This window comes from Mustela lutreola, chromosome X (genome assembly GCF_030435805.1).
Source record: "Mustela lutreola isolate mMusLut2 chromosome X, mMusLut2.pri, whole genome shotgun sequence".
Classification (NCBI taxonomy): domain Eukaryota; kingdom Metazoa; phylum Chordata; class Mammalia; order Carnivora; family Mustelidae; genus Mustela; species Mustela lutreola.
The window spans coordinates 127019975-127045457 of record NC_081308.1 but is presented as its reverse complement, the minus strand read 5'-3'; the positions used below and the strand labels follow the sequence as shown (position 1 = coordinate 127045457).

Genomic DNA, 25483 nt, shown 5'->3' with positions numbered 1-25483 from the left:
AATTCCTAAGACCCTCTAGGGTCCAACTTCAAGGTTATATTCAAGGAGAATCAGTGTTCTCCATCTGCATTCTGCACTTCCTCAAAAATAGATAAGCAAAGAGCAAAATGCAACTGAATCCCAAGTTAAGACAGAAGAGAGTGAAATCAAGTCCCATTACCGGCTGCAGATAAAAGTATTGCAATATGTGAAGACAAAGGGGGCACAGAAGGGTTTTGTGATAGACTCACCAGGAAAATGAGAGTCTTTCAGTTTATAATTCAACCTCCTCATTCTTATTATATCCACTTGGCTCAACACAGGAAAGTACACTGGGATTAATTATAAGGTTGTTTTGTTTATAACACAGCAAAATTTAAAAAAAAAAACTGAATGACTATGGCTGTGGTCACAAGCAAATGACCATCATTTCCATCCATTTCGTGCATGAAAATGTAAATGGGGGGCACCTTGGTGGCTCAGCCAGTTGGGCATCCAACTTTTGATCTCAGCCCAGGTCTCAATCTCATAGTCATGAGTTCAGGCCCCACATTGGGCTCCATGCTGGGTGTGGACCCTACTTAAAAAGAAATAAAATAAAAAGTAAAATGTAAATGAGATAGTTTGTCTACAGTATTGAAAGTAATGCTGACTAGTTCCCCTTACAGGATTTCCCAGAATGGAACAAGTTCACATGTAACCTAGTTGCTCAATCTACTCAGGAATGCCCACTCTGATGCAGGGGGATGGGGAATGGGAAATAGTTCCCTCCAGGAGATGATGCCTCACCAGTGACGAAAGTTCTTTCCTCTCTTGGCTTTCATGGTTTCCCAACACAGCTTATTTCTTCCATTGCTTCCCCACAATAGTAGTAATGTTCTGAGTGTCTATACAGGGCTGAGAAATAAAATGACCTTCCCAAAGTCACACAGCTTGTGAGCATCAAGCCTGGGCATTAAAAACAGCTGTGACTCCAGAGTCGATGTTTCCATAATTAAACGCAGTGCCCTGAAATGGGTAGAGGTACATGAATACATGTCTGTGTAGGTACCCATATACAAGTAAGTGTAAGTACAAACACACACTTCTATTTCTCTTAGTGGTTTCCCTCAAGACACAAAATGAATTTCACTGTTTAGATAAAAAGAAAATGAATGTCAGGAGGTCATTTTAAGATATTTAAGAAGAATAATGTAGAAATGATATTCAAGAACAGAAGTGATACTGTAGAGATTATGCCATATGTAAATTAAGCCAATGGAGCATCAGGAAATTGTAGGTGGGTCCTTGTTCTTTTTCTCTGACTTTCAAAGTACTCTATGACAGAGTGTCCTCAAGTGGTAGCCATAGGAGACTTCTGGGAGGCCAAAGTTAGCCCAAAATATATGTGATATAAAGGTAGAAAGCAACTTGTCACAGGTCATCCATTACACCAAGGATCGTGATGGGTTGTAGAACCCAGTGTCTTAGAATCCAGTGGTCTTCCCACTGACTAGATTTTGAACATTCAAGAGGAGTCAGGAAAGAAAGAACATGAGTTACAGAAAAGTGTTTGGTGGAAAGTACATAGCCTAATAAGAAAAGGGAACCGTAAAACAGTGTGTGCTTGAGCATAGGAAAGATGAGCACACAAAAAGGATGAGCAGACGGGGAGGTGGACCTATGGGGAAAGAGGGCTGTGAGTGCCATTTCTGACATGATCTGACTCTCTGGAGTCAAGGGCTGGGAGGGTGAAGGGAAGAGACCATCTGCTCTACCCTCAAAACATCTGTTATAAAATAAGACTGATGGCATGTGTCATGTCAGGAGGATCTTGTGAAAGAAACTGCTGAGCCGTACATGATCTGAGCTAATGGAGAACTCCCCAAGGTTTGGAGACCTAGATTCTAATCCCAATTCAACTGCCAATTTACTGTGGAACACTGGGAAACTGCTTAACCCTATTCTGTCTCAAGTTCTCCATTGGTAATGGGGCAGTAAAAGAAAAGCTTTTGGGGGTACTCCAAAATCACTTTCCTCTATTCTTGGTAAGTACAACATAACTGAGAAGTCCTAATGTTGTCCCTCCCTTTCCAGTTCAAAGAGTCCCTCCATTTCTGCCCAAAGAAAAGAAGCAGAAATCTTTCATTATCTGTCAACTTTTGGAGAAAAATGCAACAGATCACTCTTCCATCCACAGAGAGAGTTTTAAGGAACTAAGAGAAAAATCACAAATGTAACTACATGGTTTTGCTTACACTGGGAAGAACAACATCCATTTTGTCATATCTGTGATCTCATATTGAATAGTCCCTAACAAAATATGTAGACAGAGTACATGCCAGAGGCTATACAGTTTTAACAGCTGTCCAGTTCTTCACGCCATAAGTCCCCTTAGAAAGAGCAAAAAATGGACCCAGAACCTGCCCCTGGTTTCTTCATGCTAACAGGTTGTTTACCACTGAGATTGGATGTATTTTATGGAATGCTCACAAAAAAATAAAGTTAAATAAATTGAACACCTATTTGGTATTTTCAATTCTAGGCAACCAAACATAAAGGAGCCAGTAGTCTTATTAAAGGGAAATTGCTCATCATTATCATTTCTAGAACAAAGGAAGAAATTAAAGGCATAATAATTTTTCACATCTTGCCTCTGAATGGCCATAAATATCCCCATTCATCAGTATGAAACAGACAAATTTATCTAAAGCGGAAGATCTTTTTTTCTGCCAATGGCTACTTATTCAGAAGGTGGGTAAAGGAAGAGAATCTTGGGCTTTTGTTTGTTTTGTTTGTAACTAGAAAACTGGATCACGAAGGTCCCGCTGGCAGAGTATCACTGGAGTTTAGAGGTCACAGTATGGAAAATGCCACCCTTAAATCCATCCCTTTGAGCTAACTGTCACTCCCTGCAGGCAATAAATTTTAAAATGCAGATATTCCTGAGAGGAATAACACATTGAACTAAGATCATTTTAGTGTGAATTACTCTATTGGATGGCTTTGTCACTCAAGTAAATAGCCTTGAGGAACATGATTTGAGAGCATCGGACAAGATCTGAGAGGAAAGGATGCATTTAAAAAGAGGGCTCTGAGAAAGTCCCAGATAAAGCTTCAGTTCTTGGCCATTTTGCTTGAAGTCAGCATTGAGAAGCTTGGCAAGGTGATGGTATCCTTGGGAATTTCAGTGGAATAAAGTAGAATTCCAAAGAGGAAGTTTTATACTAAATACACTTGCATTATATAGTGTTAGATGACCCTGGTGTTCTTCCAAAACAGCATGATCCAGTAGAAAGACGTGAGTCACAGAAGTCATTTTAAATTGTCCAGTAACCAGAAACAGGAGAAAATAATTTTAATATTGTTTTTTCTTTAACTCAGTATATCCAAAATATTATCATTTCAAATATAATTTATAGAAAAAATTAAAGAGAACATTTACATTCTTTTTTATACTAAGTCTCTGAAACCTGCTGTATATTTTATACTTACGATATACCTCCATTCAGATGTTAAAAGTTCTTTGGAATAGTTGATCTAAATTTAGATCTCATAACATTTACAGTTGGTAAAGTAGTTTCACATACCCAAATTGTTCTAAATACACTTAAAAGCTTTCCAGTACCTGAATTGAATATCAGTTTTAAAATATGAATTAATCACAACTAATTAAATAGAAATGAAAACAGGATCTCAAAGAAGTTTCTGTATTCCCATACTCATTGCAGCATTATTCACAATAGCCAAGACATGCAAATAACTTAAGCGTCCATTAATAGATGAATGGATGAAGAAGATGTGGTGTATATACACAATGGAATACTATTCAGCCAAGAGAAAAAAGGAAATCTTCCAATTTGCAACAGTATGGATGCACCTTGAGGGCATTGTGCTAAGTGAAATAAGTCAGACAGAGAAAGAAAATACCGCATGGTATCACAAAAATATTGAATCTAAACAAAAAGTCAAAGTCATAGAAGCAGAGTAGAGAATTGGTTGCTAGAGGCTATGGGAGTGGTGTGGAAAATGCGAAAGGTTGGTCAAAGGTTACAAACTTTTAGCTCTAAGATGAATAAGGTTTGAGGATCTAATAGATAACATGGTGACAACAGTTGATACCATTGTATTGCATGATTGAAATAATTTTTTTCATTCACTATAATTCCAAATCCAGTTCCTTGTTGCACTAACCACATTTCAAATCCTCCAAAACTACATGTGGCTACTGTATTGGACAGAGCTGGTCTAGGGTGTAAGAAATGGGGAGCCAAAGCCTTCATGTTTGAGTCACAGCTTCACAGTAAGTATTGCTAAGTTCATTTTGCCTTTTTCAGGGGCACAGACTACATTTGTATACCTGGCCAGCCACTGGACACATGTTCTCCACAACTCATGAGGCAGCCCAATCAGAAGATAATGTAGATGCCATAACATCAGCCCTACCTACTGCTTGTGAAAACAGCGCCTTGAGGGGCACCTGGGTGGCTCTGTTAGTTAAGGGTCTGACTCCTGATTTTGGCTCAGGTCATGATCTCAGGATCCTGGGATGGAGCCCTGTGTTGTCTGGCTCTGTGCTCAGCATGGAGTCTGCTTGTCCCTCTCTCTCTCTGCTCCTCCCTCTGCATGCATTCTCTCTCTCTCTCTCTCTCAAATAAATAAATCCATAAAAAGAAAAACCCCAACTCTTTGACGGTAGGAGCTAGCACCTGACAGGTGACCAATAGTTTCCTTTTGACATGCTTTCTGATGAGAACTTTATTCACACTAGGTATCCCTCATTTATTCAGATAACAGACTATGAACTCATGAAAACTGTGTTTAATAGCTGCTCATAGAGAACCTACTGTCTACTCCCTGTCTCCTAAAACTGTGCCCCCTAAATGATGTCGGAAATTTCCGAAGTCTAGTTGGCCTATTAAAATTAAGAACTCCCAGGGGCACCTGGGTGTCTCAGTTGGTTAAGTGTCTGCGTTCAGATCAGGTCATAATCTCAGGGTCTTGAGACCAAGCCCCACATTGGGCTCCCTGCTCGGCTGGTAACCTGCTTCTCCCTCTGCCTCTGCTTCTCCCTGCTTGTGCTTTCTCTCACCCTCCCAGTCTGTCAAATAAATAAATAAAATCTTAAAACCAAAATTAAATTAAGTTAAATTAAACACTCCCATTGGGACTGAGATGCTGTAAAATTCTCTTGATGTAAGTCAGACCTAGAGCAAGGCAGAAACTAAGCACCTGAAAAAAAAGGCTACAGAAGGGGCGCCTGTGGGGCTCAGTGGATTAAGCCGCTGCCTTCGGCTCTGGTCATGATCTCAGTGTCCTGGGATCGAGCCCCGCATCGGGCTCTTTGCTCAGCGGGAGCCTGCTTCTCTTTCTCTCTCTGCCTGACTCTCCGCCTACTTGTGATCTCTCTCTGTCAAATAAATAAATAAAATCTTAAAAAAAAAAAAAAAAGGAAAATCAACCTTTAAAAAAAAAAAAAAGAAAGAAAGAAAGGCTACAGAATGGGGATATAGAGGCACAAAGGCCAAATAGTGTTGGTGGTACAGAATGCCTCATGTGTACCCTGCACAATACTGCAGACTTCCAGAGTGGGGATTTGGGAGGACATTTAGAGTAAAAAAGAATTATACCCACTAGAATGGCTACAATTTGGAAAAGTGGAAAATAATACATGTGGGTGAAGATGTGGAGAAGGTGGAATCTTCATATACCACTGGTGGGAATGCAAAATGACTCAGCCACTGCAGAAACACGATGGTGTTTCAATAAGCTATTCACAGAATTACCACACCTGTGTATATGTTTAAGAGAATTGAAAACAGGCATTCACATTAAAACTTATACACAAATGTTCACAGCAGCAGTATTCACAATAACCTAAGTGTCTATCAATAGACAAGTGGATAAACAAAATGTGGGCTATCCACACAATGGAACATTCTTCAGCCATAAGAAGGAATGAAGTGCTGAGTACTGACACATGCTCCATGTGTTAATCTCAAAAATTTTATGCTACATGAAATAAATCAGGAGCTAAATGCCACATATTGTATGATTCTATTTATATCACAGATCCACAATAAGCAAATCTTCAGAGGATTTAGAGGAGAGGAAAGTGGAGAGTAACTCTTAATGGGTATGGGGTTTCCTTTGGGGTAATAAAAGTGATCTGGAACTAGAAAGTGGTGACTGATGTACAACATTGTGAGTGTACTAAATATTGCAGGATTGTACACTTTAAAATGGTTAAAATGGTAAATTCTGTTATATGCATTTTATCACAGTTTTTTAAATGTCAAAAAAAGTCTGAAGAATGACATTTTTGTCCAAAACAAGATGGAATTTTAATCAATAGGAGACTGAAACAGTTCTTTCTTTTCTTCCTTCTTCTTGGATTTTCTTCCCTTTCAGCTTCTTTTCCCCCTATATAGTATAACGCTATCTCTAAATTCATTTGTTTGCATTACACCTCATAAATGCCATACCTTTTTTTTCCTTTTATTTAAAGCAATTGAAACTATTGTTTTGTTTTGTTTTTTAAGTTTTAAACATTTATTTGACAATCAGGGGTTAGTTCTCATCCACATTAACTGTCTGTAGATTTTTTTAAAAGATATGATTTATTTATTTGAGAGAGAGATAGCATCTGTGTGCATGAGTAGGGGGAGGGGTAAAGGAAGAGGGATAAGCAGACTCCCTGCTGAGCTGGGAGCCCAGCTCAGGGGCTCTGTCCCAGGACACTGATCATGGCCTGAGCCAAAGGCAGAGGCTTAATTCACTGAGCCACCCAGGCACCCCTGTAGATTTTTTAAGTGGTGACAAGTACATATGGAAACAATGCATAGAGCTTGTTTGTGAATCTTCATCCTCGTTACATTTTCTGGACAGCCGCACATGGATACAGTAGGGAACGTTCTTTATCCCTTTGGTTCACACAGCTTTGTTGAGCCTGGTGCTAATGCACACATGTGGAGTTCCCATCTACTCTGTGCCACATTTCCAGATCTCTCTGAGTGTCTGGGGAACAGCCTTCTAGAAACCCACTCCATGATGTGCTTGTGAATGGTGATGGTGTTTTCTCTGGTCACCACCTCCCTGGTGGCAGAAGAGCCCTTCTTCTCATCACCCTTCTTTGTGGGAGTCATTGTGCCCAGCCTGACTGGAAAGGAAGAGCTTAACAAATTTTTATTCTAATAATGCCTGCCTAACAAGTGTCAAGAAGCATTCCAGGCATTTGGTAAACATTTTCCCAATTATTATAGGAGACAGAGGCTTTTAAATTAGAAACAGTAACAATATTGCCTGAGATCAGTCTTTGAAAGGAGAAATATAATGAGAGGTACCAAAGGTGAAAGACCAACAAAATGAATCTAATTTGGAAATCTTCATTTTCATCCTAAGAGATGCATTCATTCATTACTACAGTGAAAATTTACTGAGTATATACAATGTGGTCCTGCCTGATATGGCAAAATGATGTAACAGATTCTTCCTGAAGTCAGTTTTGAGGGAACATGAAGAGTCACAGAGTCATTGAAACAAATGTAATATTAGTCTACAGGTGTGAAGGATTAAACAGAGGAATGTCTTAAACCCCATTGGACGGTGGGTAGACAAGATCATTCCCTACATTTCCATACTTGTGTGTGTGTTTGTGTGTTTCTTTCTAATGTAATATATAGGAGTTCCACTCTCATACCATCCTTGGGGGATCAGAGCCAGAGAACTGCTTGGTTAGTGGTGAGACCATGATTCAGCAATATTTCTAGCACTGCCAGTAGTATACCACATTGGACCTGGTCCAAGGTAGGTAATGCCAAACTCTGTGCTATGTAGTGTATAGGGAGGATCCCATGATATTTGGAGACCCATATGTTGTGTTCTGACTCCAAATTTTCTACTTTTTTATTATTGTGAAATACAAGATCTTCCAGACAAGAAAAAAGTTGAGCTACCTCAAATCCATCCTATTACACCTGATGCTCATGACTTTTAGGTATATGTTAAGAAGAAACATACAGCACAAAAAGAATATTCTTTTTTTTTTTAAGATTGTATTTATTTATTTGACAGAGAGACACACAGCAAGAGAGGGAACACAACAGGAGGAGTGGGAGAGGGAGAAGCAGCAATGTGGGGCTCCATCCCAGGCCCCCAGGATCATGACCTGAGCCAAAGGCAGACGCTTAACGACTGAGCCACCCAGGTGTCCCCAAAAAGAATTTTCTTAAAGCACCCCCACACACACACATTACTGGAACCTGAATAAGGAAATGATGAGAAAAATAGCAATCACGAGTTCTCTGCACAACAAGGCAGGCCTGCACAGAGAGCAAAAAATAGATGAAAGACACAAAAGAACGAAACCCTAAATCTGAGAGCTTCGGCTCAGTGATGGAAGCTTCTGATAAGTTCCTCTGTTCATACTTCTAATTTATCATTGCGAAGCTCAATTATGAAAGCAAGACAATAAGTCAAATATAAGGCAAAAATGGGAAGCAATTGTTGAACAACTAAACAAGAAGAAACCTGAATTGGAAAGGGCTAGAAAGAGCAAGACCTCTGTAACCCACAGAAAACCTCGGGACACTTTGTAGATTTTTTTCTTCTCTTCACACAGGCTGAGTGGAAGTGCCTCAGTATTTGCAATTTTGGCTTATTAGCCCACACCTTCACCTCAGAGACATTCATGTATACATAAAATTGTCAGTCCCAAAGAATAGATTCAAAATATGTAAGATTTGAAACATTATTAGAAAAGTACTATCTTGCTATGGTGGGATTCTAGAATACATAAAGGGCATTCATATCCATTGTCTCACTGGATATTTAACCTAAATAATTTGAAATCTTTTCATCATATATTTTCTGGTATGTGTACGTTCATACTAATATTTTCTAGAGAACTGCATTCTGTATTTCATAGATGCTATCACTGTCCGTAAATTAACTTTCACAGTGGCCTTAAAATGCCAATCCTTATGTGAAATGCAAAATTAAAAACAACAACCCCGAATTGAAAACCCTATTGAAGGCTGTAAAAACCTTTGTTAATGGACTTGGTATTCAAGAGGAACAATGGGCACAGTGGTTCCCTATACTAGGTAAGTACAGATTGAGCCCCTCCAGGGAAATAAAACAATAGAACCTATATTTGGAGGACCCAATTATCATGCCAGTAGTTAGCTTCCTTGCACTTTTAAAAATGCAAAACCCTCACCCCCACTTTCGGTGCACCTAGTTGGCTAGCTAATCTCTCACTATGACCAGAAGTCTACCTTATGGCACCTGTATAAGCAGAAACCTGGTTGCAATTGTTTCCTGAATGGGGCTCATCCAACGTGAAGTATTACTACAGACATGCCCCTTCCTTATTCAGTCACACAAGTCACTAAGAACTTAGAGGAGAGAGTATTTTCGGCTCATTTTGCAACAGGGAGTGGGGGAGGGCCGTTCTTTTACTGCCGTGATAAAGGAGGGGTAAAGGGAGAGAGCCTTTTTCAATAAATATTCTACTTATAAGAAAACCCGGGTACTGAAACAAAATTGAAAAGGAAAGCACATTTATCGGGTGGGGGGGAGATTTATTCAAACATTAAAGCTCTCGTGTTACTTCTGTTTTCGTCTGAAATACTTGTACTTTAATACCTCTGTGTTCCAGCTTCTCCTTTTACTGGATATGAAGCTAAGTTTCTGCCCCATGCTCATGATTATGCTGTCAGCTAAATGATCAATCATGCTATCGCCAACTTCACATTGAGACTTCACGGCAGGGTGAAATCAGAGAACAAAATGGCTGTGGGGGAAGAATTTGTTTAAATACCGCTAGTTTGGGGAGCTGGCAAATTGGTAAAAAAAAAAAAATGATGGAAAACATATGAAGTGTAAATGCATCTATCTTTAAGGCAGATCCATTTTAAAGCTTTCCACAGCACAAAAGTCATTGTGTGATACATCTCAATGTTTAGACTAGTAAAATGCCATAATCGGGTTGCAACTAAATGCCAATATTTCAGTCCATCGACTGTGAGCACTGATTTGTATTTACTGCATGTCTTTTAACTATGTGAATACAATGACTACACTGAAGGCTACTCCTGAAATGAATCTTGATTTTATATTTATAACCAGAAAAATGTTTTGAGAATACCCTACAGGCGCAAATGCCAAGCAAGAGAAATAAAAGCAATCAGAATGAAGCCCTGTAATATTTTCGACGAACTGATGTGAGATCTTATTCTGTGTGTGTGAAGTCCCATTTGCAACAACAGGAGCTGGGAGAGGGAAGGAGCTCTATGTTACAAATACTCCAGCAGCAGTTTGGAAGCAAGATATTCAAGGAGAAAGCAGGCAAGCCTGGGTTCTGACTCAGAATTGAATCTCTTTCATTTCACTTCAGCAAGCAAGCAATGCCTACTTCTTTTAATATTGATATTATATTTAAATGCAAGTTTTGAATGACTGCTCTCCAAAGATTCAACTGATGGAAATGATCTGCTATTATAAGGGCAGATCATTCTTGCTTAAAATCAATCATTTTAACTCTGAATCAATCATTTTAACTTTGCCTTTGTAATACATTGATGGTATAAACAATCCTTTCTTCAAGGATTGTCTGCCATTAATTCTAATCTTATAGTGCTCTCTACTGGTGATAAATTATGGGAAAACTCATTAGATATCGGAGGGTCTAATTAACTTCTCATCTTGGGCTCAAATCACCATTCAAGTCCAGTGTGGCACCTCCTAGAGTTCACCACACTGGGCAGAATCCAAGGAGCATCAAGAAGCTCCCTCTTTGAGAGACAGAGTCACCTCCCTGTGCACCATGGCATCAGAGGCCCTCCACATGGGGGAAAGAGTCCCTGACTTCAAAACAAGGAACATTTAGACAGTGTAGCTGCAAGGCAGGTCGAGTAAAATTCACTAAGTGAGGAATCAAGGACTGGATTAATTAATTAATTAATTAATTAATCAAAATCCTGGCTTTGGGCTACAATAGCCCTGTGACTCTGAGTAAGTCATTTTACCTTTTCAAGCTCTAATTTTCTCATTGGTAAAATAGAAATGACAATTCCCATGCTACTTATTATACTGGGCTGTTGTAGCAAATGAGATCATAGGTAAGATCATACTCGGTAAAAAATGATAATTATTATCATTATCATTACAATAAAACAGACACTATTTTCATTAAATCAGTGAGCCTTAAAGCTTTTAAGGCTTTGATTGGTGAGATTTTTTAAAAATTTAATCTCACATGGAAGTTTAATATATCAAACTGATTTTGATAGATGTATTGTAGAAGTTCAAAAGTAAGACTACTTATTAATCAAGTCCTTGAACGACAAGCACAAAACTGGGATATATAGGAAGTTTCACATCCAGGGTTATGGTTGTCAACTGAACTGGCATTTGCCTCAACATCTAATTTGTTTCTGGACTTCCTTTGGTTGCCTAGTATGGAAAAAATGATAATTCATACAGCTAAGGATCTGTATACATGTGCTGAGTAGTGACCTCAGATGTGCCATTCTATGTGCAGGAACATGCCTCAGCTTGACATTTCAGCCTCTCTTAATCTCAAGTCTAGCTCCTGTTAATCAGCAACATATTCAGAAACTTTGAACCAATAAATCACACACATGCAGAACAGAGTTTGACCAAAAAGCGTGCACAAAAAGTGTTCTGCACAGAGAACAGGTGTCGCTGGGCTCCAATATGCCTCACTGCTTTCTCTCCTTGAACTACCCCCTTGTGTGCCTCAGGAGACCCCAAAGAAACAAATGGAAATATATGTAATATTTTAGCACCAGGGATGGATTAAAAGTCCTTTGTTGGTTTAGCAAGGCTAGGAGACATTATTTATAATTTGGCATCTTTATAAAATTACCACATATGGTATATTTACAGTTATGAAAACCCAGAAAAATAGAGAAATGATGGGGAAATACATTATCTGATAATAACATGATTCATCATCATTAGGCCCTTCCTCCTTTGTCTTTTATCCCCGGCACCCCCCCCCCCAGTCTGTTTCTAAAAACACCAAGTTATAGAGCATGAAATTTTTGATTTCAGGGTCATCAGTTTGAGCTCCATGTTGGCCATAGAGTTTACTTTAAAAAATTAAAAAATAAAGAAGACCGATTTACCCTTAGTGGCAGGGGTGTGGGAGGTTGTGGTACCAGGTGGTGGGTATTATAGAGGGCACAGATTGCATGGAGCACTGTGTGCGGTGAAAAAATAATGAATACTGTTTTTCTGAAAATAAATAAATTGAAAAAAAAAATTTAAATTTGGGTTTACATAAAACCAGTCTGTTTCCTACCTGTTCTAAATATGTGACAGATTTCATTTGGGGGTAGGAGAAGAATGAATGAAACAAGATAATATTGGGAGGAAGACAAACCCTAAGAGACTCTAAATCTCACAAAACAAACTGAGGGTTGGAGGGGTGGTAGGGAGAGGGGGGTGGGGTTATGGACATTGGGGAGGGTATGTGCTATGATGAGTGCTGTGAAGTCTGTAAACCTGGTGACTCACAGACCTGTACCCCTGGGGCAAATAATACATTATATGTTAATTTAAAAATTTAAAAATAAATAAATAAAATAAAATACATACCTCACTTTCACATATGTGTGACAACAATTGCTTATAAAAAACTGCAATAAGGTTTGTAACATATATACAAGGAAACACTGATACAAAATGACACTGCTAATGACCGAATCAGAGCCAGAACTAGGAATACATGAGACCAGTTATGAGTTGTTTAAAAAATGAAATTATATACAACTAGGTTATATATGACTAAAACACACTAAGATTACTAGTTACTTAACACTTCCATTCATTTCAACATTTCAAGGTATTCTAATCCCCAAATGCCTTTTTTGTCAAAGTATGAATTCTCAGATGTCAATTGCCATCAAACAGAAAATCTCAAGCAAATGACATGCTCTGACTTCTCAGTCTATTCAAGTGAAGGAGACAAAAGAAGATGGCAGTATACCCAACCAGGGTGAGTGGCACAGATCCAACTATACCGTATTTGTTAGAGCAGCAGACAGGCCAATGACCCAAGTTTAAAGGAACTCTTAAATGTAGGGCTTGGTGAAGTAAAGAGTCAGTATCTGAATATAAGAACAGAACCAAAGTGGGCAGGTATTGAAAACAAACTTAGTCCCAGTGGGAAACTCAAAACCAAACCATGAACTCAGGCACAGAAGCCCGGTGGACATGGTGGGAGTAGGAACATTGATATTTGGTAAGCATCTGAGAGAGCTAGGAAGACCACCAAGTAAGCACATTAGATGTCCAGGGCCAATGGAAATTAGGCTAATTCTAGAATCCAGCATTCACAAGGATCTTTTGGCTCAGCTCACATTGGAGGGGCTCAGAAAATGTACTGGACTGAACCTTCAAAACCCAAGAGCTCTCTCCAAATGATGATGTCCTGAGGGCATCAGGAGATTCACACTTGCAAGTAGAGACATCATGAGTGTGCCTATGGGCACACACATATATTCAGGTGCATGTGATTTGGAAACCTTTGAATCATTTTGTTTTACTCTTCAGACTGACTCCATGAATCAGACACTCAGAACACCTTCTTGCAAATGGAGACACCATCACCCCTGACCCACCCAGCTCAACTACTCTGTTAGCATTGCTCTAGTTGCTCCCTTGTCTTCTGAATAGCTCTTAAGAATCCTAAATTTGGGGGCATCTGGGTCGCTCAGTGGGTTAAGCCTCTGCCTTTGGCTTGGGTCATGATCTCAGGGTCCTGGGATCGAGCCCCACATTGGGCTTTCTGCTCATCAGGAAGCCTGCTTCCCTCTCTCTCTCTCTCTGCCTGCCTCTCTGCCTACTTGTGATCTCTCTCTCTCTCTCTCTGTCAAATAAATAAATAAAATATTTTTTAAAAAATCCAAAATTTGGGCCTGCTCTTGTTAGGTTGACATCGCTAGCAGCCAGAGAATGATTCTGATTTAAAATGGGCTATCTGTACCCCAATGTTTATAGCAGCAATGGCCACAGTCGCCAAACTGAGGAAAGAACCAAGATGCCCTTCAATGGAAGAATGGATAAGGAAGATGTGGTCCATATACACTACGGAGTATGATGCCTCCATCAGAAAGGACAAATACCCAACTTTTGTAGCAACATGGATGGGACTGGAAGAGATTATGCTGAGTGAAATAAGTCAAGCAGAGAGAGTCAATTATCATATGGTATTACTTATTTGTGGAGCATAACAAATAGCATGGAGGACATGGGGAGTTAGAGAGGAGAAGGGAGTTGGGGGAAATTGGAAGGGGAGGTGAACCATGAGAGACTATGGACTCTGAAAAACAATCTGAGGGGTTTGAAGTGGCGGGGGTGGGAGGTTGGGGGAACAGGTGGTGGGTATTATAGAGGGCACGGATTTCATGGAGCATTGGGTGTGGTGAAAAAATAATGAATACTGTTATGCTGAAAATTAAAAAAAAAAATGGGTGACTCAAACCTAATGAGCCTATATAGGAGAGCACAAGCACAGTTCCCTCACTGTCCTTGGTTCTCAGATTGGTACGCTGCCCTTGTTCAAAAGAATCTGAACTTCTTCCAATAGCTTTGGCACATCCCTGGTTGACAACATGAAAGCAGGCACTCAGCAGGATTTTCGTTTCACTTGACTTCTCAGCCATGCATCTCCTTGGCCTAGACCTAAGCTCAAAAAGCCCACACCTCAAAAAAATATATTCTCTTTGCAATCCAGACTTGCATTCAGCAGTTACATGGGATGATGAGAAGACTACATTGATACAAGGAGACATGGTGACTTCCAATTTCAGCCATGCCAGTCATTTGGCATCAAAATGTGCACCAGCTGTGAGAGTTTGGATCTTGATAAGTCAGAAGATACTGGAAAGCTGACAATATACTGCTGTGAAAATGGTTTCAACCCCTTAATGTCTGCTCTGCCCCCCTTTTTTTCATATTTTGTTCCCCATGTATGGGCATAATCTATAAAGAAATGAATGCAAAACCCCATGAGTCTGTGCACAGGTTAGCAATGTGCTTTTGCAAGGCCCTTCAGTAACTTCACCAGTGGACATGTCACCCTTAATCATCTGCCAACATGTTTTCTCTTAAATGGCTCTAGCAGTAATAAAACTGATCATCATAATATATGTACCATAAAAAGAGGAGAGAGAACTGAATGAACTTACAAGCAGGAGCTTCTATGACACTTGATCTTTTCCCCCAGAAGTTGGTGAATTCTCCACGGATTTCAACAGGCAATTGGCCTGCTGACAGGCTATGGGTGGTACAGCCTTAAATGGGGCTCGTGAGCTACAGTTCCAAGTCCAGGACCACTCTGCCTTGTTCATTTGTGCTTATGAGAAAATAAAATACTTCTTTTAATTTTGTTTTTATTGCATTTTTGTGAGATGAATAATTATTTTAAGTTTGTGGGAGATAAATACTTTTTCCTCTTTATTATTTATTCATATGCATATTAAATCTCATAAACTCAAGTTGCCAAATTCTAACCTGCTGATGAGGGTGAATCTTCATGCTTTCCATCTGTTCAACGGAGTCAAAAAGATGCTCAGGCCTTGGCCTGTATTTCTACAATCAAAAACCAGTGGGGGCTGCACAGACCAATTACCTATGGTGTACTTCCTTTTCTTCACACACCACGGGTGAAGGGAAAGAGGGTAAGGCTTCAGACACAACCAAGTAATAATCAGTACAAAAATTCTTCTTCCCCATTCAAATGGACCTTGTTATAGATCAGAACTGAGCCTTTTATCTAAACAAGAAATTGATTGATTGCTTTTAGTTCCAGCTGCCTCTTAATGTGATTTTACAGGAATTCCATGTTGGAAATGAAAGTTGGTAGAGACAAAGGTATTTTCTCAAGCGGTTTTCATAAGACTTGAGCCTCTCATCCAGAGCAGATTAATTGATTTATAGGCAGCATGATGCTGGTGATGCTAACAGGAAATAGAAAGAGAGGAACTTGCGTTATGTCTAGGGCTCAGGCAATTTGCATTAGGTAAAAAAAAAAAATCATTTCCAGAACTGTCTGTCAGCCAAAGCACAGTTTTTAAATCATAAAACCAAGCCACAGATGCAAAGGTCACCCAGCATAAAATTATGAGCATAACTACGGGAAAAAAGCCCTTTATGTGTCAAGAACAGGAAGTGATTTTGTATTTCTCTACAAAAATTTACAGTCAGCAGCTGAAGGCAGAAAAAGCAATAAATTATAACAATTAAATCCAAAGTAACTCGCTGTTTTCATTCAAGGTCATAAGGCTCGATGCAAAAGTCATGGCACAACATAAGACAGCAAATAATGTGCAGGGTAAACAATATACATACTTTTGATTTTTTATATTTATTGCTTATGTATGGGTCCTATTAATGTCACTTATGAGACAAGAAGGAAGGATTGAGAAAAGATCCATTGCTCCCCATCAGCTATCCACTGACAAAGGTGAATAGGTCTATAAACAAGCACATACTCTTCAGTTCAGTGAGTGTTCAAGAATAAACCCATTTCATGCACCCCCCATTTCTGATATCTCTCCTGATGGTACTGCTACTATTCATATAAGACAAACTCCAGTTTGTCAATCTCCTACTATTTTCTGGGCACTGAAGTGCCTTCCATAAGATATCTCAACCATCCTCACAAAAGCTTTGTGGGGTAGATATTCATACCCTCATTTTACAGATCAGACACACACACACACACACACACACACACACACAGAGCAGGTGGCCCTAGTCACTATTTGAACTCAGGTCTTTCTGAGCTCAGGCTCTTATTTCCAAGACTCTATTGGTCTTGAACAAAGTAAATGTAAATAGTGTGTCCTTTTCCTGGGTCCTAATTGACAGTTTAGAATAACTGAGCTTATAACTCATGGTTGGAATTATTTATCCCTACATCACTTATAATAGTCTCTTCCTTATCCATGGAGGATATGTTCCAAGACCCCCAGTGGATGCCTGAAATTGCAGATAGTACTGATACACACACACACACACACACATACATACATACACACATATATATAATTTTTTCTATACATAAATGCATACATACGTATGAGAAAACTGCATTTATTAATTAGGCACAGTAAGAAATTAACAATGATAACTAATAATAAAATAGGACACTTATAACAACATATTGTGATGAAAGGTATGTGAATATGGTCTCTTTCTCAAAATACTGTATTGTACTGTACTCACCCTTCTTGTGATGAAGTGAAATAATAAAATTCCTATGTGATGAGACGAAGTGAGGAGAATGACATAGGTGGGCATGTGATGTAGTGTTAGGCTACTTCAAACTTCTGACAATACATCAGAAGGAGGATCGTCTTCTGAATCACAGCGGACCATGGGTAACTGAAACCTTGAAAAGCAAAACCGCTGATAAAGGACAATTGTGTAATGTTGATTATATAAATTCTTTGATTTCTCCTCTAAAGAACAGGAGGGGCAAGGCTCACTAGCCATTTCTGTATTATTCCAATTACGTTATAAACTCTCTGAAAGCAGGCACTGTATTTTGGAAGAACTCTTCTCTTCTACTCCCCAAGTTCCTGTCTCAGTCAGGACATTCCTGTTATCTCTGGAGCTTATGAGAACTTTCCATTCTTTTCTCCAGCCCTCCCCTGGATCCTCCTCGAGGAAAGAAGAAAGGTTCAGAGGGCTGGAGAAAAGAATGGAAAGTTCTCATAAGCTCCAGAGATAACAGGAATGTCCTGACTGAGACAGGAACTTGGGGAGTAGAAGAGAAGAGTTCTTCCAAAATACAGTGCCTGCTTTCAGAGAATTTATAACCTTTCCTCCTCGAGGAAAAAAGAAATGTTCATCAGGTTGCGCAGTATGAGGAAGAAGTCACTGGGCAGGCAGGGAGATTCTCTTTCTCTCTGGCAGTAAACTGTCTCCAGCAAGTGACTAAATAGGGCTCTTTCCATGTTGATTGTTAGGAATAGGTGGAAGCCTGATCTTCAGCTGCTCTGCTCATGATAGGGAATATGATGGTTAATTTTATGTGTCAACTTGGTCAGACCACGGTACTCAGATATTTGGTCAAACATTTGATGTCTCCATTAAGGTATTTTTTAAAAATGAGATTAACATTTAAATCCATAGACTTTGAGTAAAGTAGAACACCCTCCATAAAGTTGGTGGGCCTCATCTAATCAGGCATTCAGAGAAAAAGACTGAATTCCCTGAAAGAACAAGGAATTCTTCCAGCAGACTTCCTTTGGACTTAAATTCCAATTCTTCCCTTTGTCTACAGCCTGACAGCCTACATTGTAGATTTTGGACTTGCCAAGCCTTCACAATGGCATGAGCTAATTCCTTAGATTAAATATCTTGATATATAGATAAAGATGGAGAATTTAAAAAGCTGAGGCTCCTCATGTAGGTTCTAATATTATTTTTTTTTTAAAAAGCAAGTGTAAGAAATCAGCAGCTATAAAATCCTCAATCATACTCAATCATATCCTGAATGATTTCATTTATCACTGAGTACTTTGTACATAGTGGACCTCCAATAAATATTACATGAATGACTTTGTGTTATAAACACTGCTAACTTCTATTTTCAATGTCTTGTGCCATGTGAAATCCTAAAAAGCTGATTTTACCTATGTTTTAAATAGGGGAGTTGAGATGACTGAATTTAAGAAAAACTTGGCCATATGGTTTCACTGCCATATAGAGAAGATTGCAGACAGAGCTGACTAAAAGTCAATCAACCTTTTCCCTGGTATGTTAATAAGATATACTTGTTTTTTATTGCTGTGTAACAAATTACCACACTTCGCGGTTTAAAATAACACCCATTTATTAGCTCACTGTTTGTAGATTGGAAGTGTGAGCAGGCTCATCTGAATTCCGTGCTTAGTTCTCATTAAGGCCAAAATCAAGGGATCAACATTTGAAAAAATCAACGTGAACTAGCCTGAGCTCTTCTCAAGAGACTCTAGGGGAGGATTCTACCTCCAATCTCATTCAAGTTGTTGACAGAATTCAGTTCTTCATTTCCTTGCAGCTATAGAGCTGAAGTCCTGTTTACTTGCTCGATGTAGAGCATGGACTACTGTCAGCTCCTAAAAGCCATTCTCAGTTCCCTTCCACCTAGATCCTCTATATTCAAATCAACAATGGTACATTAAATCCTTTCTCATTTTTAAAAAATATTTTATTTATTTATTTGACAGACAGAGATCACAAGTAGGCAGAGAGGCAGGCAGAGAGAGAGAGAGGAAGAAGCAGGCTCCGTGCTGAGCAGAGAGCCTGATGCAGGGCTCAATCCCAGGACCCTGGGATCATGACCTGAGCTGAAGGCAGAGGCTTTAACCCACTGGGTCACCCAGGTGCCTCTCCTTTCTCATTTTTTAATCTCCCTGACTTCTTCTTCACTACCATATGGGAAAACTCTGCTTTTAACAGGCTCACATGATTGGGAAAGGCCAGCCTCCACAATTTCCTTATCTTGCAGTCAATTACTTAGTAACCTTATTACACCTACAAAATTCCTTTTGCCATGTAACAAGATAACCATGGGAGTAACACCTGGGGTCTGGGGATCATGGTGAAGGTTATGGTTGCTATATTAGAATCCTGCCTACCACAAAGACTCGTGCAGAATGTCAAAGAGAAATTATTCTGGCACTTGTTAAAATGGTAAGGAAGAATTTATTTAAGATTACTGCAGTAAGGGAGAGACTATCACAATTAGGGAGAGAGACTGAACTCAGTTCCCAATATGGCCAAGACAGCTGGGGATTTGTAGCAAACAAGAAGAGTGAAGAGAACAGTGAAGGGAAATTACAAAGTGGAACTTCATTAGATATCAAGGGTAGAGACTATTACTAAACTGACTTAATAGGATTCTTGCAATGAGGAGCTTGATCACACATAAACAATAGGAAAAGAGGAGCTTGGTTCGATTCCAAGGGTGAGGGTATTCTCAATAAATTGGCTTAGCAAAACTCTGCTAAAATTGGGCTCAGCAAAGGTCAAGTCCTAATCGAGAAGACGACTCAGGAACCTGACTAAAGTTTGGTTAAGGAGAAAAACTTTGTCAACATCTGACTATCTTATAGATAGGTCTATTAAGGAAGGGCTCAACATATAAGTAGGCAGTATAAGTGGTTATCCATGTAATGATATTCAAGAGATTCTAGTAAATTCTTGCCAAACTATCCCCTCTTTCAAGATGACTATGTACTTCAAAGGGAAAAGAAAATACACGGACAAGGATATAGAAAGGGGAAGTGAGAAGGTATCACAGCCAAAACTTTCTCTTGGCCAGTATGCCTAGAGACAAGCCTGGTCATCTGCTATGATGAATCATCGTCATTGACATTTCATAACAGCTCCCTCTTCTAGGGCCTTATGTTCTTTCTTACTTCTAATCACCATGCTATTAAGAGGTCTTGTGCCAATCAGCACAACACCACACACATCACAGATACTTAAGAGCATTTTTATTACAAGCCATTCTTTAAATCAGAATAAGTAAATACAACAAAAAGAAAAAAAGTAGACAAGGCCCACGCCTTAGCACCTTTGTCAAAGTTAAAAACTATCAAAGAATTCAAACTAACATCTTAGAGCGGTGACATTGAGACAGAAAATGAGAACAGATTGAAATACCTAGTGATATCTTTCAGCTTGGAATACACCTCCTTCCTCTAAGGTTTAAACATTTCTAATTACCTACCTTTCAAACATAAACATGGAAACTAAAAACTTTAGTGTTGGAAGAGTCCTTAGTGATCTAGCTGCCCAAACCCCTTAATATTCAAATGAAAACACTTAGCTTAGTAGGAATCTAAATCCTTCCATGTGGGAAATGACAAATTTTCCAGCCTATTTGGGTTATTTTAGAGAAATCCAGCTGCTGAGAAGCTGTAAGGTGAGCTCAGATTAATCTAGTTAGGCATATGGAAGATGGCATTAATGTATAATGACTTCCCCACCCCCATGCTATCTTTAATCCTCACTGTTCTCTAAACAAACCACGACCTTTGATGCTTCCATGATCTTGCTCATGTGGTGACCAAGGTCTGGAGAGGTTGTCTCACCATTCAGACTCATTCTTTAAAACAAAGTTGAAATGTTATCTCCTTTCTATATCTTACCCGGACCTGTTCCTCCATCTCACCACTATTTCCAGGAAGAAAACATGGTTTCCTCTATTTTATCATTTATCACATAATAATATTTCTTTAAATGTCCATCTTTTCCTCAAGACCAGGGACTTTACCTTATTAAATTTTATACTGTCCTTACCTAGTAGATTATCTGGTTCAAAAAGCTTAAGAATTTGTGGAATTCAATTGATTTGTTGTTTACTTGCTTGCTTGATTGATTGGTATTCAGGTAAATTGGCTGCATGGTGGGTAGACTAGCTCACTGATTGGTAGATTTTCCTAGATGTAAATACATGATTCTTCAGTTCTCTCCAGGAGATATAACCAAGTAAGGCCATTCATTCATTGCTGACGATGGATAGAAAATATAATTGTGAGGTCTTAAGTAAGCTGATGAACATCAAAATCTGATGTCATCTCGCATGTACTCTTAAAAAAAACTGCAGCGTTGGCTGAGTAGCTAGAGGTCACAGACTTGGCTGGACTATCAGTAAATTTTATCATTCTTTTGAGGATCCAAATTCTGGCTATTATTTGTGGATAGTATTTAGGAACTGTCTCAGTGTGACAATGGACTTATAGACACAAATCATGTTTCATGGTATTCTGTAGACCTTGGAAGCCCTGCAAAATGGTATTACATTTAGAAGCACAGTTCCATTCACACTACTAGCAGGTGGTTACCCCTTGGATTGTTTGACTGCCCCAAACTTTTTCCTACTATATACTTAACCACAATCAGAACCCAAACTGTGTAGCCAGTCCCTATATAGGCTGAAAATAACTTTAGAATACTTTCAACTATGGGGCCTTCACTGTCTACGTGTATAATAAAAGGAAGATTCAGATTTTCGATTACAGCCAGTGCTCCAGGCTCCCATACCATTACACAAGTAGTCAATCTTAATACCTATCCTGTCAGAATTATTCTTTACCAACTTATTTAACTTCCCCCAGCAGTTCCTCACCTACACCAATTTGAAGCCAATTTAGGGATGCTTCTCAGTACTTTTCAGCTATGAACAAAAGTGTCACAACCAACTAATTGTCACATGCACAAAGCATTGCTCAGAGATGTTTATGGAGAATGGGGTAATGATTTTTGTGTTCCTATTTACAGCATGTAATGGAAATGGAAAGGCCCAGACATTGCTTGGCTTTTCTTTCATAGTCAGGACCAGAGAAAAAGACAGTAATATGCTTCTCTGCTTTTTCTGAGGCTGGTCTTTACATTTACCACTCAAGAGGAGGCTCTTTTCCCCTTTTCCCACCACAAAAAGGGGGGGAGTGGATTTCCTCCCCCTTAAAGGGACCTTAAATAACTCTTCTACCCCAGCACTTCTCAAAGTTTAAAGTGAGAACAAATCATCTGCTGAGTTTGTTAAAAGGCAGATGTAGAGTCAATAGATCTAGGATGGGGCCTGAGGTTGTACATTTTAATAAGCTCCCAGGTAAGGCCCATGTGGGCTGGTCTGTATATTACACTTGGAGTAGCAAGTCTACCCATTCCCCAAAATACCATACTTGTTCATACAAAGGAGCCCATCTTTATTACCACAGATGAACATGGCCTTTGCCACCTCATTCATTTACTCTTTTTTTTTTTTGCCATAGGTCAGCAGATTATTTCTTGTATTCTATTCCACATGCCTATTTATCTATTGTTGCCTCTTATTAATGTTGCTTGTGCTTTTTTATTATATTATTTGTAGTGAAGGACAGGAAATATGTATACCCCCAAAAGACTGGTTTTTCCCTTTGAGTCTATAGAATCCCATCCATTCCCAAAATGCAGCTGCCAACAAAGAGCAGGGGCAATCCAAAACTCTGCCCAAGAGAAAAATATTCTTAACCTCCTAGGCACGCAAAGAACTACAGCAAGAACTTCCCTGTCTTATCTCTAGGATCACACAATTCCTAGATTAGAAAGTCAATATCTGTATAAGCCCCCGACCTAGTGCATAGTGAGCAAATTTCCAATCCAGTTCAAAGTTCAAGGGATTTTTCTCTTTTTGATACACCAAAAATATTCCCCTAAATTCCAGTATTATGTTGCCAAAAGGCATTGCCTTTCATACCTAGATGCATTACAAACACCTTTTCTCATGTGCTATGACGTTTGTTTCAGAATATTTTTAAGAAGAGGAAGTGAAAATTTTCAGCCAAGAAGCCCCTCTGACTAACCCCTCCTCTTCCATTTCATTCTCTGGAAAACCTAGAACTTCACAAACATTTCTATAAAGACTCCTTTGAGGAAGACATGATAGAGATTCCTACCCTGAGTTACTGGATTCGCACTTAGGGGGACCTGTCTCTAGAATGTATTGAATGAAACTCCTCCTATATTCTTCAAGACAGGGATTCAAAAGGCTTTTCAAAGAATGATGTCTTTTTTTTTTTTTTTTTTTTTTTAAAGATTTTATTTATTTTATTTGACAGAGAGAGATCACAAGTAGGCAGAGAGGCAGGCAGAGACAGAGGGGGAAGCAGGCTCCCTGCTGAGCAGAGAGCCCGATGCGGGGCTCGATCCCAGGACTCTGAGATCATGACCTGAGCCGAAGGCAGCGGCTTAATCCACTGAGCCACCCAGGCGCCCCAAAGAATGATGTCTTTCCCAACTCATTTATCTCATCATGAACAAATCTACAAATCAGTGATGGTGATATAGTCATTATTACTTTCCATATTATGAAAAGAAAAAGTCAATAACCTAGCTCAACAACTAGGGCTCTCGGGCTTTTAGATCCATGAAAACCTGAGCTCCAGTTATGGAAGAGAACTTACCTCACTGAGGCCTCACTGTCCTCATTAACTGTTTTGAGGATTAGATGCATGTGAAAGAATTACTGAACACAGCCTTCCCACTGACATCAGGAATAAGACAAGGATGCCCACTTTCACCACTCTTGTTCAACATAGTAGTAGAAGTCCTAGCAACAGCAATCAGACAAAAAAGAGAAATAAAAGGTATCCAAATTGGCAATAAGAAGTCAAACTCTCTCTCTTCGCAGATGACATTATTCTTTATATGGAAAACCCAAAAGACTCCACCCCCAAACTACTAGAACTCATACAGCAATTCAGCAACATGGCAGGATACAAAATCAATGTACAAAATCAGTGGCTTTCATATACACTAACAATGAAAATACAGAAAGGGAAATGAGAGAATCGATTCCATTTACTATAGCACCAAGAACGATAAGATACCTGGGAATAAACCTAACCAAAGAGGTAGAGGATCTGTACTCGAAGAACTACAGAAAACTCATGGAAGAAGTTGAAGAAGACACAAAAAGATGGAAGACCATTCCATGCTCTTGGATCAGAAGAATAAACATTGTTAAAATGTCTATACTACCTAGAGCAATCTATACTTTTAATGCCGTTCCGATCAAAAATCCACCAGTATTCTTCAAAGAGCTGGAGCAAATAATCCAAAAATTTGTATGGAATCAGAAGAGACCCCGAATAGCTAAGGAACTGTTGAAAAACAAAAATAAAACTGGGGGCATCACGTTACCTTATTTCAAGCTTTATTACAAAGCTGTGATCACCAACACAGCATGGTACTAGCATAAAAACAGACACATAGACCAGTGGAACAGAGTAGAGAGTCCAGATATGGACCCTCAACTTACGGTCAATTAATCTTTGACAAAACAGGAAAAAAATATACAGTGGAAAAAAGACAGTCTCTTCAATAAATGGTGCTGGGAAAACTTGGCAGCTATATGTAGAAGAATGAAACTTGACCACTATCTTACACTGTACACAAAGATAAACTCAAAATGGATAAAAGACCTCAACGTGAGACAGGAATCCATCAGAATCCTAGAGGAGAACATAGGCAGTAATCTCTTCGATATCAGCCACAGCAACTTCTTTCAAGATATGTCTCCAAAGGCAAAGGAAACAAAAGCAAAAATAAACTTTTGGGACTTCATCAAAATCAAAAGCTTCTGCACAGCAAAGGAAACAGTCAACAAAACAAAGAGGCAACCCACAGAATGGGAGAGGATATTTGCAAATGACAGTACAGACAAAAGGTTGATATCCAGGATCTATAATGAACTCCTCAAACTCAACACACACAAAACAGACAATCATATCAAAAAATGGGCAGAAGGTATGAACAGACACTTCTCTAATGAAGACATACAAATGGCTATCAGACACATAAAAAAATGTTCATCATCACTAGCCCTCAGGGAGATTCAAATTAAAACCACATTGAGATATCACCTTATACCAGTTAGAATGGCCAAAATTAACAAGACAGGAAACAACATGTGTTGGAGGGGATGTGTGGAAAGGAGAACCCTCTTCCA

General features: G+C 39.1%; 1 pseudogene; it reads right to left on the bottom strand.

Moving 5' to 3' along the window:
- Positions 1–6528: 6528 nt before the first annotated feature.
- On the bottom strand, positions 6529–7103 carry LOC131822007 (large ribosomal subunit protein eL31-like; annotated as a pseudogene).
- Between the last annotated feature and the right edge of the window lie 18380 nt (positions 7104–25483).